The sequence below is a fragment of the Primulina tabacum genome, chromosome 16, assembly GCF_025594145.1.
Source record: "Primulina tabacum isolate GXHZ01 chromosome 16, ASM2559414v2, whole genome shotgun sequence".
Lineage (NCBI taxonomy): Eukaryota > Viridiplantae > Streptophyta > Magnoliopsida > Lamiales > Gesneriaceae > Primulina > Primulina tabacum.
This window is the reverse complement of record NC_134565.1, coordinates 3292045-3308821: the sequence shown is the minus strand read 5'-3', so window position 1 is coordinate 3308821 and position 16777 is coordinate 3292045.

Genomic DNA, 16777 nt, shown 5'->3' with positions numbered 1-16777 from the left:
TATATCTATACTATATTATTATACTTTAACTCAACCACGCTAAATACTTTTGTTATGACATTGCACTCGGTTCTACCGGAATAACAAAGAGCAAGGTTGGGTTATATATCCATCATGATCAATCTCAGGACATGGTGAATGGTGAGTCGATAATCGAGTTCAATTGGATAGGAACTAAAATCAGAACCAAAACTGATGAACATAGATCACATATTACATAAAAGTTAACTATTTTGGATCAATATTCAATTATATCAAGAATCGCGATTGAAATATAAGCAATCAAAACTCATTTATAATAACGATCTACACACTCCGAGACCTTAATATGATAACATATGGTACGACGGTTCGGTGATTTATTGGTTCCACTCTAATGAAAGGTAACTACTAAAATGTCCTTTAACAAATATTAATTCTAAGATTAATACCACAAACAAAATGAGCCACATAAGGCCAATGACTACTTGTCACGCCCCAGTGACGAGGTTAGTCGACACCGACGTTGCTCTCAAATTTACATTCGAAAACAACAAGTCTCGGCAGTACAAAATTCAGAAACCAGTCTTTTATTCATAATACTAAATAATTCATTGTCTGATACAAACTCAAATAACTAATGTTTTACAGCGGAAATGTAAAACCAAACAAAACAATGTCTTAACAGATACAGCGGAACAGATGTAGCGGAAAACATAAACTAGAACTGAGAAATAACAGTCTTCTTCACCAGCCCCAGAACTGAATCTGCTCTTCTTCTTCTAACATTTCTTCCTCGTTCTTATCTGAGATGTGTTTGGTGGGTGAGTGATATGTTTGTCACTCAATAAGCGGGGGCGGGAATAACTCCCAATTTTCGAAAGAAACGGTAATACAAATAATGTACAGAAGCTCTTACTTTCAGAATAGGAATCAGTGTTCAGGAATCAGTATTCAGAAATCAGTATTCAGAACGGAAGTCAGAAATTTAACAAATAAGCAAGCACTGAACACGTTTGTGAATTTCATGGCTAAACTGATATCAGTCCCCTATATGTTCTCTCCTCTAAGGGGTGATGCCAGTAATCAGAATTCAGTAATGTTCAGAATATATATTCCTACCATTAGTTCACTAGGTTTCAGTGCTTCAAAAATAAGATATCAGAAATAAAAAATACATATACTTTGCTTCAAAACAGAAATCATCAAACGGTTTTCAAGATATTTATATATAAGCCCACTTACAGTAATTTGCTAGGAGTTTCGGTTGAAGTCCGAAATCTGTTGTTCTCGCTACTGGATTTTTCTGCTTGAACAAAGACACTCTCCTAACTCGAATTTTCAAGTGATACTCAAGATTTGTGTAACACCAATTCAGAGATTTGAAAGTGTTATTTATAGGTAAAATTCTGACTGTTAGCCTCCCAATCAATGGCCATAATCTGCCATGATGTGCCATTAACAGCCTTTATTCCATGTTAAATGCTTCAGTTACAAGTCATAAGTTGAATCAGTAACTGTCTGCTAGAATCTCGCGCTACTAAATTCTTCTGCTGCTGGATTCTATCTGCTGAAATTCTGTTTGCTGGAAAACTACCAGCTTCTGGAATATTAGTTGCTGCTGGAATTGTTAGCTTCTGAAATATGCTAGCTACTGCTGGGAATTCGGGTTCTCACAACTGCCCTAAAGTGTGATTATTTATGCTCAAATTATTTTACGCGACTTAACAAAAGAACCTTTGATACAATACCATGGCATTAATATATATATATATATGAGAAAATTGCAATTTTAGTTTTGTAAGTTGATATATTTTGGTTTAGTCATGTAACTTGTCAGAATTTGGTTGTAATTCAGTAACCTGAATTTTTTATTTGGTTTTGTTCATTTTTTTTCTTGAAACCACTAAATCCACGATATATTAACTATTTGATATCGATAATCTTTTACGTGGCTCATGTGACAAGAATAAAACTTATAGTACATATATTAAAATATACATAAACAAAAATAAAGGAAAATGACAAACTTTTTTCCTCTCACTTTGTTGTATATCGCTTTAATTTTCCTTTCTTTTTGATCAGATGAATTTTAATTTTAGTAATATGTTATTTATTCTCTCTACATATGCTACATATATGAGAATCAGTTCCAAATAAATCGTATTAAATGAATTTAGTGATTTCTGGCAAAAAATGACACAAAAAATCGAAGTTATTGTGTGAAAATCAAATTTTAACAAAATGTTATAGTTCTACTTATTGATATTCACATAGGATTATCCTATTTTGATATTTTATTTGATAATATATAGACTCAAATTTTGGGATATCAGAGAAAATTTAAAATGATGGGATGTAACACAATAAGAAAAATTGCCGAATCGGTCATGTAAGTTGTCATATTTTTTATTTTCGTCCTTAGCTTGTCGAAGTCGGTTTTAGCCCAGTAACTTTGTTTTTTGTTGGTCTTTAATTAGTTTTATTTCATTGAAGTATTGACAAGATATTGGAAAATATTAATATGACACCGAAAAATTGCTGATACGTCCGACGGCATGTCCACCACCTGACGTAATAAGACTAAAGACCAACAAAAATAAAGATACATGACTAAAAGCCAACTTTGACAAATTAGAAGAACTTACATATTAGAACAACTATTTTCTCTCACATAATATCATTAGTAGAAATAAAAGGGTTAGGGCATAAGTAATTTATATATTCGTCTTAGTCTAATAAAGAAAAGAAGGTTAACAACTTGGTCAAGTTGACCACCCACCAAATTTACCTAAATTTGTTGCCAATCTTAGTACTTTTAAAACGTACACCAAATTGTATATTTTTCTCTTTTAGGAAATGATCACTCTCCTTTCCTAAATGTTTTCAGTAGTGCGATGTAAAACATGATTTATTACAGCATTATATTAACTAAAATATCTATTGGAAGCCAACTAATGAGCCACTCAATCACTAATTAGGACATTACAATTTTGATAGAAAATGTATAACATGTATATGTTATTTTCATGATGATTTATCTATCCATTTTTTAGAGCTCTCGTAAAAAAAATTGTCTTTCGTTTCGGAGAAATTATAACAAGCATTAAGATTATTTTACTACACATTTGATTTATATTTTTCTTAGTAAATGTTAATATTTATGTTTGTTTACCCATCTAAACATATTAAAAATACTATATCTATAATTGAAAAAGTTTCCGATTTAGAAATACTATCTTCTTTGAAGAAAATTCGCCAATATATTTCTTTATAATATATCGTTGTCCAATTTGACATATAATTAGGCAGATGTCAAAAGTTTTTTTGTGGGGAATTTGGCAGCCTTGAACACCGTAAATAGACAACCATTTAATTAACTTTGTTTACCTTTTCTAGCTGAAAATTTTCTCTTTTTTTTTTCTTCGTGAGATGAAAGCTTGTTGGTTACTATCTATTTTAATTGGATAAAACATCGAAATTAAACTTCCTTCATTTTTCTTTTTTTAACTAGAAAAAAGACGTGTACGTGTATTGCACGTGAGAGACATTCTCGTGTAAAAATTGCTGATTATGTAATTAGAGTCACCTAATGTTTCAACTGAACAAGTGGGACAACATCAGGTTTGGTGCAGTTCAAGTTTTACATAATTACGGTTCGTTTTACGGTTTTAATCTAGAGAATGTTATGTACCTTCCATTTCATTATAAATACACTCCATGTTTGTGGGGACCCGGACGCTAATCATCTTCTTAATCATCTTTGGGATTTAATTATCAATTAGGATAAACAGGGTCTAAAAATTTTTTTAAAATGCGGAACGTAGTGAAATAAAACATATATACATCTCAGTATAAAAGTACAATAATGTACAACAATTATTCAAACTAGTCTAAGGTTTAACTACTAAATTTCAAGTATCAAACCAAGTCTACATCCAAGTCCGGAATCACCACTCTAATCTCGATCTCTCATCATCTTCTTGACCCCGATCTTGCCCTACCTGTTGTCATGCACACATACAAAACAAGACAACAGCCGGATACTCCGGTAAGAATAAATCCCGGTATAAAACATGTATACATGCATATACACAATATAAATCAAAAAACATATTATCATGCATAAAATTCATAACAATAGGTTTCATAATCTAGGAAACCAAATCAAAATAAGCATGCAGTAACAATGGATTCCATAATTTCTGAAATCAAAATAAAATAAGCATGCAACTCAATTCAATTCATATCTTGACTCGACTCGACTCGACTCTAACTCTAGGGATCCCGGTGTGAATAAGACGTCACTGTCTGTCACCTACCCTCCCAATCGGGATAACTGTACGTCTTATTCCTAGACTTCGGTCATGTCTGTATCGAATGTCTACAATCGGATTGAATCTGATCCGAAGCGTCGATACTACCGAACGTCTAGTTTGGCAAGTCTGCCAATGACTCTCCTATCTCAATGCTTGAATATAAATCTATAAACAAGACTTAATCATAATCAAATATAAATAATAAATCTAGTATGTGATTTAGTGAAACTCCAATCAAGTCTGATTCGAGTCGTATCTCCCGAATTCACATGAATTATACCTTTGTCTTCCCGGCCTGATGAAGACGAAGTCTTGTATTCCAATCTGTCCATATCCAAATCTGATAATGACAATCGTATAAATACCATATCAGTATATAACTCAATTCAAGACCTGTTCTGATCAATACTCAAATCGGTATATAATCTGATCCATATCTGAACAAGGTACAATCTAATTCATATCAATAATATCACGATACAATCAAAATCATTACTGAATCTGATCAATATCAATCTACTGATGTTTCGACGGCATAGCAATATAGTCACGATAACCCCGTCTATCTCAACATCACAGATATAATACCAGAATTCAGTACAACTCACAATCTGAATAATAACACAACTCTGATATAGAATCTCAACTAAATCAACTCTGAAATTCATAACAATTTCATAAACAGTCTATTCTTTAATCTGACTTCAGTTATACAATGTCTACTGTAGCAGAAACATCATATCTGATTCATATTCAATTCTGACGATATCATAAATTCAAATCATGTCTAAACGTAACGAAACTTACGTCCAGTTGTAGCATGCGTCGATAGGAACACAGTACTGAAGTCGGATTCAAAAACAGACGGACGGATTTCTCAAAACTTAAATTTCTCAAGTACAAAGAAGCTTGAGGATTTTCTCTGAACTTTGGATCAATTTCCACTGTAATGGCCGAAGGAATGAAGTAATATATATACCACATGCATGCTAGGACAAGTGGCCCATTTCTTTCTCGCGCACGTCGTACCGTGGGTGCGCTCACTTTTGCACCGCGGTGCGCTCCATGTATTGATATGCATCAACTTTTCCCGAAGCTTAGACCGCGGGTGCGCTCTGTCTTTTAATGCGGGTGCGCTGACCCTACTGGTACAACACCGCGGGTGCGGTCTGTCTAGCACCGCGGGTGCGCTCAATCTCCAGTAGCAACTTTCATACCCTACTGGCCATGCACCGCGGGTGCGGTACTTCTTCACCGCGGGTGCGGTGTCACTTCTGTAATTAATCTCCAACTCTCTATCCATCAACCGCGGGTGCGGTCTTGTTCGTAGCGCGGGTGCGGTCTATATTTCATGTACCACTTCATAATCTCGTTTAGTGCTTCTCATTACATGTCATGCATACTCATATCTTCCGAATATCACATCAATGAAGACTAATAAATCTCGAGCCTTACATTTCTCTCCCTCTAAGAAATGATTTCGTCCTCGAAATCATAAGTAATCAATTCAGATATATCAGAAGAAATGTATACAGAGTTTAAATCAAAACTCATGTCAATGAATCCATTCTGAAATCTTAATCTCATATCAGATTCTGTCTTTCAAGGAATATTTCTAATGTTCCGTCGACTTTACTGTATATGCAACAGTAGAATATTTTTCGTTCTAAATTTTCTTCCTTTCACGGATCTCTGATTCCAGACTGGAGTAATCATTCAAGAAGCATAAAATCATAATACCACTCGAAATCATTTTAATCGAATCAATCAAAATACTGGCTATACAACATCCGTATATGCCAATCAACGGCTCATATCAAATCAATATCATTAGCTGATATCAATTCTGTTTATCCCAGTCAAGGATATATTAAATCTTCGGCCCCAAATACCAATCGTCATCATCCGACGTCGATATATTAAGTCTGTCTGGTCTGAGCTATCTTCATTCTCTTCTGCATTAGCTACATTTTCTTTGCCATATCTCTGACTATATCAAATCTTATCTCAGGCATCTCCGAGATATTATTCTTACACCAAAGAAATCTGCAGTACTCCCTGTACAATATCTTATCTGCAACTATCTCATTACTCTTCTGATGGCTATTATCATACTATAATTCATAGGATGACAATATGTCATATTAACTAGTGCTAGCATCCAGCACTACAACTCCATAATTATCTTCTAATATCTGGATAGTACGCTCTGGCTATCTGTCAGTCGGTGGATAATATATGAATGAGTTCATGGTACATTCTGCCACAATTACAAACTCAATCAAAATCACAATCTGATATAATTTACTCCCACATTCTGATCAATCTGACCATTTCCTTGACATCGATCTTTGTCATCTGGTCATGTTTGTACGTCATCTTGTACAAACTAATAGATATAGATTGAACAATCTGTCAATCACAATCATATCATATCACGATCTGGAAAGTATTATAGTGGTCTTATTACAAAATTCATCGAATTATACTCTCCATGTCTAGTCAGAAATATACCAATTCTGTAATAAATCTTCTGATCTCTATCTTTCTATCTTCATTTATTGGCGGTTCAGACATTTCAGTACAATTCTGCCCACATTTCAGCATAAATTCTATCATAACTGATTTAATCTTTCTATATCAAAACTATCTGTTCGAATTATCATATACTTTCTGTTACCTGAACGACTACTGAATCCATTTCTGTGCGCTTCTGACCCTATCTGTCATTTCCAATTCGAACTATTTGGTATAAACAATCAGTTAATAATATAAATTAAAGAAAAATACCTACCTGGTATTCGGTTCTGATTGTCGATATCAATTCTGTTGTACAATTCTGAAACATTTTACATCACAAGATAATCATTCTCATACCGTAACAAAATCACATATCTGCCACTCTGATCGATGTTCTGCTCTGATTATCGAATTTAAGTTCTGAACATTCTGATTATATTTCTGATCTACTGAAATTTTCGAATTCAACTCTGATTCGGATTGAACTGTGTATAATCTCAACGGTTCACATTGATCGGTATCAAATACGGCTGTAGAAATATAACAATACTCAGGCAGACATAAAATAACAATCGTATACGAAAATCTGTCAGTTCAGACCAAACATAAATTTCTGACATTTCTGACATTTCTGCTCTTTCTGATATCGGTATTATTCTTATCTACTGATCATGATCTTAATTGTGTCAAAATCAATCGGTATACTAACTTCAGATATCGCACGTTCTGCATACAATCTATTTCAAGAAGGATTCATATCTGAATAATATCTGTATACAATATTCACAGTGCTCAAAGTATTCAATACAATCTTCAGATATTCGATTCAGTCACTCAGATGCTGTAAGTATATCAAGCTATCATAGATACAACAAGCATGAAATCATCAGAATATCTCTGAACATACTGAAATATGCCAAAGAGAAACATTAAATCAGATGTAACTCCTGGTCGGTACTCTTCTACTGATCTTTCAATTCTTTCAGTGTCATTCTGTACATTCAATATCATTCTGTACTGAATTCTAAAACACAACCAGTACCTGGTATCAATTCAATTCTGAAATCTATCTTTCTGATATAAAGCAAATCTGAAATCTTATCTGGCAATTATCAGCCAACTCGTACATCACTGGCAAATCTTCCAATGCTAGACTCGACTTTAGTACATCTACTGAATACATAAGGATGTCATCTGCTCCTTTATGTAATAATCGAGTCATAAACAATACAGATATCAAAGGAATTCTAAATCTAGAATCCTTAACATGAAATCTTTACTCATCAGCCATATCTGGTTTGAATTCTATACTCTCCTGACAGAAATCTATAATAGTTCTGTACTTGTTCAGCATATTAATATCAATAATGCGGTCAACTCAGAAATACAAGTACATCATAATCTAACTCGACCTCATTCTCATCTTACTGTAGTATACAATATTTCACAGAAATCTCTGATATCAATCTTTCTTTTCCAACAAGTAAGGGAATCGATACTACAGTACAATCAGACTCAACAGATACATCATATCTCAATGCAACTCAGTCAAAGGTAATCGTAGGGAATGCATTAGTATATATCAATACATATGCAATATAATCATAAAAAATAGTACCTGCCACTTTATCATCAGGTGTGTCCGGTGTCTGTTCCTCGGTCTTCTGCTCCCTAAAATCTTCGGGAACTTCTCTGAGGACAAACTCTAGCAAGGTGTCCCGGCTGTCTACAAATATGGCAACTACCAGTCACTCCCTGACATTGCTCTGTGGAATGTCTCCCTCCGCAAGTTCTGCAATATACTCCAGTATGACTCGGGCTGGAACTACTGGAGCTAGACGAACCACTCAGTCCGCTCCCTAACTTCTTAGACGGTTTCTTTCGAGCTTTCAGCAAATCTTGCTTTCCACTCGTACTGCCTTTATCAAATCTAAGAGGGGATTGTTGTACCTGGGGTTGCATCGCACACACCCTTTTTAGTTGTCTAATCAGACTCGCCTTCGCTCTCTTCGCTCTACTCAAGGACATCCACAAAATGGTAAGGTCGCTGCATATTCATCAATGCAACTATCTCCGAGTTCAATCCTCTGATGAACTGATCCGCTACAGCTTCATCATTCCCAATTACATGAGGAGCAAAACGCAGTAGAGTAGAGAATTTAACAACATATCCTTCAATATTCAGTTGACCTTGTCTCAAATTCTCAAACTCTACTCTTTTATCTTCCCGGTACGAAACTGAGAAAAATCTTCGATAAAATTCAGTTCTGAATATTTCCCACGAAATCACTGTACCTCTCTGTTCTAGTATTCTTTTACTCGTAATCCACCAACTTCTGGCAGTCTCTCGTAACTGGTGGAATATCAGTTTAATTCTCTGCTCATCTGAATAATCAAGTAAATCAAACAATATTTCTATGTCATCAAACCAGTTCTCACAATCTTCAGACGTCTCGATCCCATTCAGAATCAGCAGCTGAAATAACTGAAATTCTTCCAACTGTATTTCCATCTGAGTTTCTGATACATCTATCTGTTCAGTCGAAGTACTATCCCTTTCTGGAATTCTCCGTGGAGGTATATCTGCTTATCAAACCATTAGTACTCAAATACTACAAATCTGTTCCAATCTTTCTCTGAACATCTTACTGCTGATCAAGAATCAAATCTGATTCATACTCAATAATACATATTACCAATTCAAATCAGATAATCAGGTAAACATGTATTTCAAAGCAGTAAATCATAGTATCATGCTAGCATACATAATGTAAATCAACATTAAAATAAATCTCATGCTAGCAATCACATGCAAGGAAAGAAAACTCAATCTACCCCGCTCATTCTCTTCTATCTCAGTCTAAAGGATCTATTGCTCTGATACCACCTGTTGTGAGGACCCAGACGCTAATCATCTTCTTAATCATCTTTGGGATTTAATTATCAATTACGATAAACAGGGTCTAAAATTTTTTTTAAAATGCGGAACGTAGTGAAATAAAACATATATACATCTCGGTATAAAAGTACAATAATGTACAACAATTATTCAAACTAGTATAAGGTTTAACTACTAAATTTCAAGTATTAAACCCAGTCTACATCCAAGTCCGGAATCACCACTCTAATCTCGATCTCTCATCATCTTCTTGACCCCGATCTTGCCCCACCTGTTGTCATGCACACATACAAAACAAGACAACAGCCGGATACTCCGGTGAGAATAAATCCCAGTATAAAACATGTATACATGCATATACACAATATAAATCATAAAGCATATTATCATGCATAAAATTCATAACAATAGGTTTCATAGTCTAGGAAACCAAATCAAAATAAGAATGCAGTAACAATGGATTCCATAATCTCTGAAATCAAAATAAAATAAGCATGCAACTCAATTCAATTCATATCTTGACTCGACTCGACTCTAACTCTAGGGATCCCGGTGTGAATAAGACGTCACTGTCTGTCACCTACCCTCCCAATCGGGGTAACTGTACGTCTTATTCCTAGACTTTCGGTCCTGTCTGTATCGAATGTCTACAATCGGATTGAATCTGATCCGAAGCGTCGGTACCACCGAACGTCTAGTTTGGCAAGTCTGCCAATGACTCTCCTATCTCAATGCTTGAATATAAATCTATAAACAAGACTTAATCATAATCAAATATAAATAATAAATCTAGTATGTGATTTAGGGAAACTCCAATCAAGTCTGATTCGAGTCGTATCTCCCGAATTCACATGAATTATACCTTTGTCTTCCCGGTCTGATGAAGACGAAGTCTTGTATTCCAATCTGTCCATATCCAAATCTGATAATGACAATCGTATAAATACCATATCAGTATATAACTCAATTCAAGACCTGTTCTGATCAATACTCAAATCGGTATATAATCTGATCCATATCTGAACAAGGTACAATCTAATTCATATCAATAATATCACGATACAATCAAAATCATTACTGAATCTGATCAATATCAATCTACTGATGTTTCGACGGCATAGCAATATAGTCACGATAACCCCATCTATCTCAACATCACAGATATAATACCAGAATTCAGTACAACTCACAATCTGAATAATAACACAACTCTGATATAGAATCTCAACTAAATCAACTCTGAAATTCATAACAATTTCATAAACAGTCTATTCTTTAATCTGACTTCAGTTATACAATGTCTACTGTAGCAGAAACATCATATCTGATTCATATTCAATTCTGACAATATCATAAATTCAAATCATGTCTAAACGTAACGAAACTTACGTCCAGTTGTAGCCTGCGTCGATAGGAACACAGTACTGAAGTCGGATTCAAAAACAGACGGACGGATTTCTCAAAACTTAAATTTCTCAAGTACAAAGAAGCTTGAGGATTTTCTCTGAACTTTGGATCAATTTCCACTGTAATGGCCGAAGGAATGAAGTAATATATATACCACATGCATGCTAGGACAAGTGGCCCATTTCTTTCTCGCGCACGTCGTACCGCGGGTGCGCTCACTTTTGCACCGCGGGTGCGCTCCATGTATTGATATGCATCAACTTTCCCCGAAGCTTAGACCGCGGGTGCGCTCTGTCTTTTAACGCGGGTGCACTAGTACAACACCGATGGTGCGGTCTGTCTAGCACCGCGGGTGCGCTCAATCTCCAGTAGCAACTTTCATACCCTACTGGCCATGCACCACTGGTGCGGTACTTCTTCACCGCGGGTGCGGTGTCACTTCTGTAATTAATCTCCAATTCTCTGTCCATCAACCGCGGGTGCGGTCTTGTTCGTAGCGCGGGTGCGGTCTATATTTCATGTACCACTTCATAATCTCGTTTAGTGCTTCTCATTACATGTCATGCATACTCATATCTTCCGAATATCACATCAATGAAGACTAATAAATCTCGAGCCTTACAATGTTTACTACTTTGTATATATATATACTTTTTGACAATAATAATATTTGTTGATTATTTGGTAAGTTTGTAAATAGTTTTGAATTCCTAAATTAGATTATCTAACGATATAATTACTCAAAAATTTTAATTAAAAATTTCAATACCCATAAATATAAAATAATACATAAATAAAAATTTACCCTGTATAATACATGAATTTATTCAGTAGATGGTCTATTATATATTTTTAAAAAATAATATAAAATAAAAAAACCATTATTTTAAACTCAAACTTTAATTTATTTCACATATTCTCCTTATCCCTCTAAGATAAGATTTTGACACTTCAAAAATTCTAAGTATTTTGATATTTAGATGTAATTTATTTATTTTATATTATATTTATATATAACTAAAACTTATTAGTATTTAAAATATGAAATTTTTTCTTAACATATTTTGGAATTGAAACAAGATTATATAGAGCTTAAATATTACATTAAAAAGGTGAAGAAAAATGTATTTACCGAGAAATAGAGCGTAAATATTACTAATCTTTAATATATCTTCAATGTTCGTATTCTTATTTTTAAACAAGTAACAGAAAATTTAGTATTTTATCTTCCCTTTTCAAGTTTGAGTCTCTCAAGGTAAATATAGAACATATGTGATCATGGAAATAGGGAAGGGAATAAGATAACTAAATTGGAAATCTCTCCTGTGAATAACTAAAATATATAAAAAAAATTCAAGAGATTAAGAAAATAGGATTGAGGGAGAAATCGACTTAGGCCAAATGATAAGTTCATATTTTGATAAATAATAAATATCTATATTTTATAGCATATAAACTTCTCAGGCAAAAGTCCACTGACTTGATTACATTACCTCTCCCATGTAGGTGAAAGGTGCTAGGTTCGTCTTTTCATTAAGCGTTTTGAATTAATTTCATCACTTTCACATATATGCAATCACTAATTGATATGATCGGGATATTGATTAGAAGGGGGTTGAATTAATAATCTCACAAAATTTTCAAATTAATTTGGTTGGGTTAGCAACACCGAATTGTAATTTTTGTCGGTTGACCTTTAGTAAACCGAGTTGGATACTGTGCGAAAATAGATTCACTGAATCGGTTTGAACAATTTACATGGCTAGGATAAATACCGGTTAGGCTAACAAAACTAAAAAGCAAATGTAACTTTACAAACAATTGTTTATGTATGTTTAGAGATCTGAAAAAATCCTACATCACACCTTTTTCTATTTAGGAATGATTTTACTATAAGACTTTGACGATTACAACAACCGGTGCCTGAGTAGATGAAGATGGGCTAGCTTGATCGATCATCAAAATTGGCTTAGCCTGACTGAATGGCCCAGCCATTTTCACATCCTTTTGTTCTTTAGCAATCATTGTAACCACATGTTCCCCAGGAATTTGAGAGATTGAGACTGATGAAATTCGCTTAGGCACTAATGGACTTGAGGATTGCTTAGTCTTGGATGTCCTGGGTGTTGGATCCCGGTTTTCTACACGCCCAAACACAGTGGAAGTTTAAAGTTTTTTTATTTAGTTTGACAATCAAAATATGTTTTGCCTTGGGCATTCGTATGATTTTATCATCAAACATACATAGGATGTCAGAAAAATTATACCTTTGGTGAATAAATCACTGGACACCAACTAATCCGGTATAAACGGATTAGCTCTTGATGAATCCCTACGAACTTTCTTCAAAGACTCATTTTCTTCTAATCAGGTCCACGACTAGGATACTTGTTCTCTTCTAACTTGCACTAGAAAGTGTAGAAGGATTTATCGTTGGAGATTGAACATTGAAGAAATCGACCCACAATTCTCAATTAAAATGGCCGAAACTTTTCTTTCGAAAAGAAAAGAGTTTTGAGAGCATCCCATGAAAATTAGGATGAGCCGAAAGTTTCTTGTGTCAAAAATTCGAGAGCTGAAGACTTTCCTTTTCAAAAACCAAAAAGTCTCGAATGATGCCTTTTTCAAAATTGCATATATTGTTTCCACATAATCATGCATAATAATAATAATAATAATAATAATAATAATAAATCATTATTATATTTTCCAATCCATTTTTTACTTAATTAATTAAATTAATTAAGTTAACTATGGAACCATTATTCTGTTTCCATTTCAGTATATTTTCGATTTCGTCACGTAATCCATTTTTGTTATCAACAAGTTAACCGAATCTAATTTTCAAGACTGGTTGGAAAATTGTTCTAAATTCGGAGAAAATGACATACACACTATTGTCAGTCCTGCTGAACTGACAAAGCATGCAAGATGGTAAGACCATAGTATACATGCTAAAGTGTAACATGCTCGCTTCTATGTCAAATGAACTGTAGGGACAGTTTGAGGAAATTTTGAATGCTGCTGATATTCGAATGCACGTGCAAGAGTTGCATGGTGCATGAAACTATGCACACCACTTTCAAGGAGCTCATGACTACACACATGCAAGACAGTGTTTTGGCCCATGAGCGTGGTGTACGTATGATTGGGCTTATTGAAAATGTGGTGGGATTGGAATATGTGATTCCTAACGAGTTAATTGATGACATAAATTTTTGTCTTTCTCTTCCTCATTTGACGGAGTTATGATGAACTTCCTCATTTGACGGAGTTATGATGAACTTCAATTTGAATAAGATAGATGATAGCCTTGAAGAGCTAGTCAATACACTTATAACTTATGAGATCACCATAAAACAGGAAATTATTGTTTTTCTTATGGGCCTCTCGTCAGACGAAAATGGCCCACAATGTAAGGGAAAGAAATGTTCTGCCCTTCACAAGAAAAAAAATCCCAATAAGAGGCAAACTCTGAAAGAAACTTAAAAGTCCTACAAAGCCCGCTAAGTTAGAACATATTTATTTCACTGCATGAAGTCCGGACATAAAAAATTATATGTGCCAGAAATGTTCTGGAAATGATAAGTGAATGTCCAAGTAAACATGATTTCAACAACAAACAAAATAAAGTTAGATGATCCAAAACCCACACAAATATGGCACGCTAAACTAGGTCATATTTCCCAAAGAAGGATGCACAAGCTAGTGGAAGAAGGCATGTTTGACTTGTCAGACAAAAATTCTTTACCTGTTTGTAAGTCCTGTCTAAAAGGAAAAATGACCAAGACTCCATTCGATGGAAACGTGGAACGTGCGCATGGTCTACTGGATTTGATCCACACAGACGTTTGTGGCCCGCTAAGTTTTAGCACAAAATATGGACATTCCTACTTCATTACCTTTACTAATGACCACTCGAGGTATGGGTTTGTTTATGTTTATGAAACACAAATCTGAAGCATTTGAAATGTTCAAAGAATTCAGATCTGAAGTAGGAAAACAGCTAGAAAGGAGTATTAAGACAGTTTGATCTGATCGAGATGAAGAATACTTGAGTGCTGAATTTTTGGGTTATCTAAAAGAGAATGAGATTCTTTCACAGGTGGACTCCACCAGCAACACCACAATTGAATGGTGTTTCTGAACGTCGTAAGCGAACCTTGTTGGACATGGTTCGATCCATGATGGGATTCACTGAATTGCCTACATCGTTTTGGGGCTTTGCGCTTGAAACTGCGGCAATGTTGTTGAATAATGTCCATACTAAAGCATTGGATAAAACACCATATGAGATATGGATGGAAAAAACTCCCAAATATTCTTACATGAGAATATGAGGATGTCCTGCTTACGTGAAGCAGACAGTGGGAGACAAATTGGATAGTAGATCCACTTTGTGCTACTTTGTAGGATATGCAAAAGAATTCTGTTGGATATTAATTCTATCATCCCAATGAAGCAAAAGTGTTTGTTTCAAGAAATGCCACCTTTTTGGAAAGAGAATTTCTATTAGATAGAAAAGGCAAGATGATAGAACTTGAAGAAATTCAAGATACTCCCTCAACTATAGAAGTTGAACCCATTTCCCAAGAACCAGTAGTTGAAGTACAAGCTCCTAGAAGGTCTGATAGGGTTATTAGACCACCTGCAAGATATACGCTTCTTCATGAACAAAGCCATTATGAGCATTGTGTTGGATGTGATCCAATGAATTTCAAAGAAGCAATATCTGATACTAATTCAACCAAATGGCTTGAAGCCATGCAGTCAGAAATGGACTCTATGTATTCAAACCAAGTCTGAACATTGGTGGATCAACCTGAGGGAATCGTTCCCATAGGGTGCAAATGGATCTACAAAAGAAAGCTTGGAACGAATGGGAAGGTAGTGACCTTCAAAGCAAGGATGGTTGCAAAAGATTATACTCAAAGACAATGAGTTGACTATGAGGAAACTTTTTCACCAGCTGCTATGTTTAAAGTCCATTAGAATACTACTAGCCATAGCATCATGGTATGACTATGAGATATGGCAAATGGATGTAAAGACTGCATTCCTCAATAGAGACATCAAAGAAGAAATTTATATGTCTCAACCTGAGGTATACACATCAGTAGGAAGTGAGCATAAGGTATGCAAACTTCAGAAATCAATATATGGTCTCAAGCAGGCATCAAGGAGTTGGAACCTCAGATTTGATAGCACTATCAAAGAGTTTGGTTTTGCTAAGAATCCTGAGGAACCATGCGTGTACAAGAAAGTTAGTGGGAGTGCGGTGACATTCCTAGTATTTTATGTTGATGATATCCTGCTCATTGGGAGTGATGTAGGATTACTGCAATCAACTAAAATACGGTTGACCTGTAAATTCTCCATGAAAGACATGGGTGAAGCATCCTACGTATTGGGAATACAAATATATAGAGATAGATCAAATAGGATGATCGGACTCACCCAAGCCACCTATATCGATAAACGATTCTCTATGGAAGAGTCCAAGACAGGATACTTACCAATGTGTCATGGTATTACTCTATCTAAAGCTTTGTGTCCCAAAACTGATGAAGAGATAGAGATGATGACACGTATTCCATATGCGTCAGCCATTGGTAGTATCATGTATGGTGTGATATAGACACGTCCTGATGTT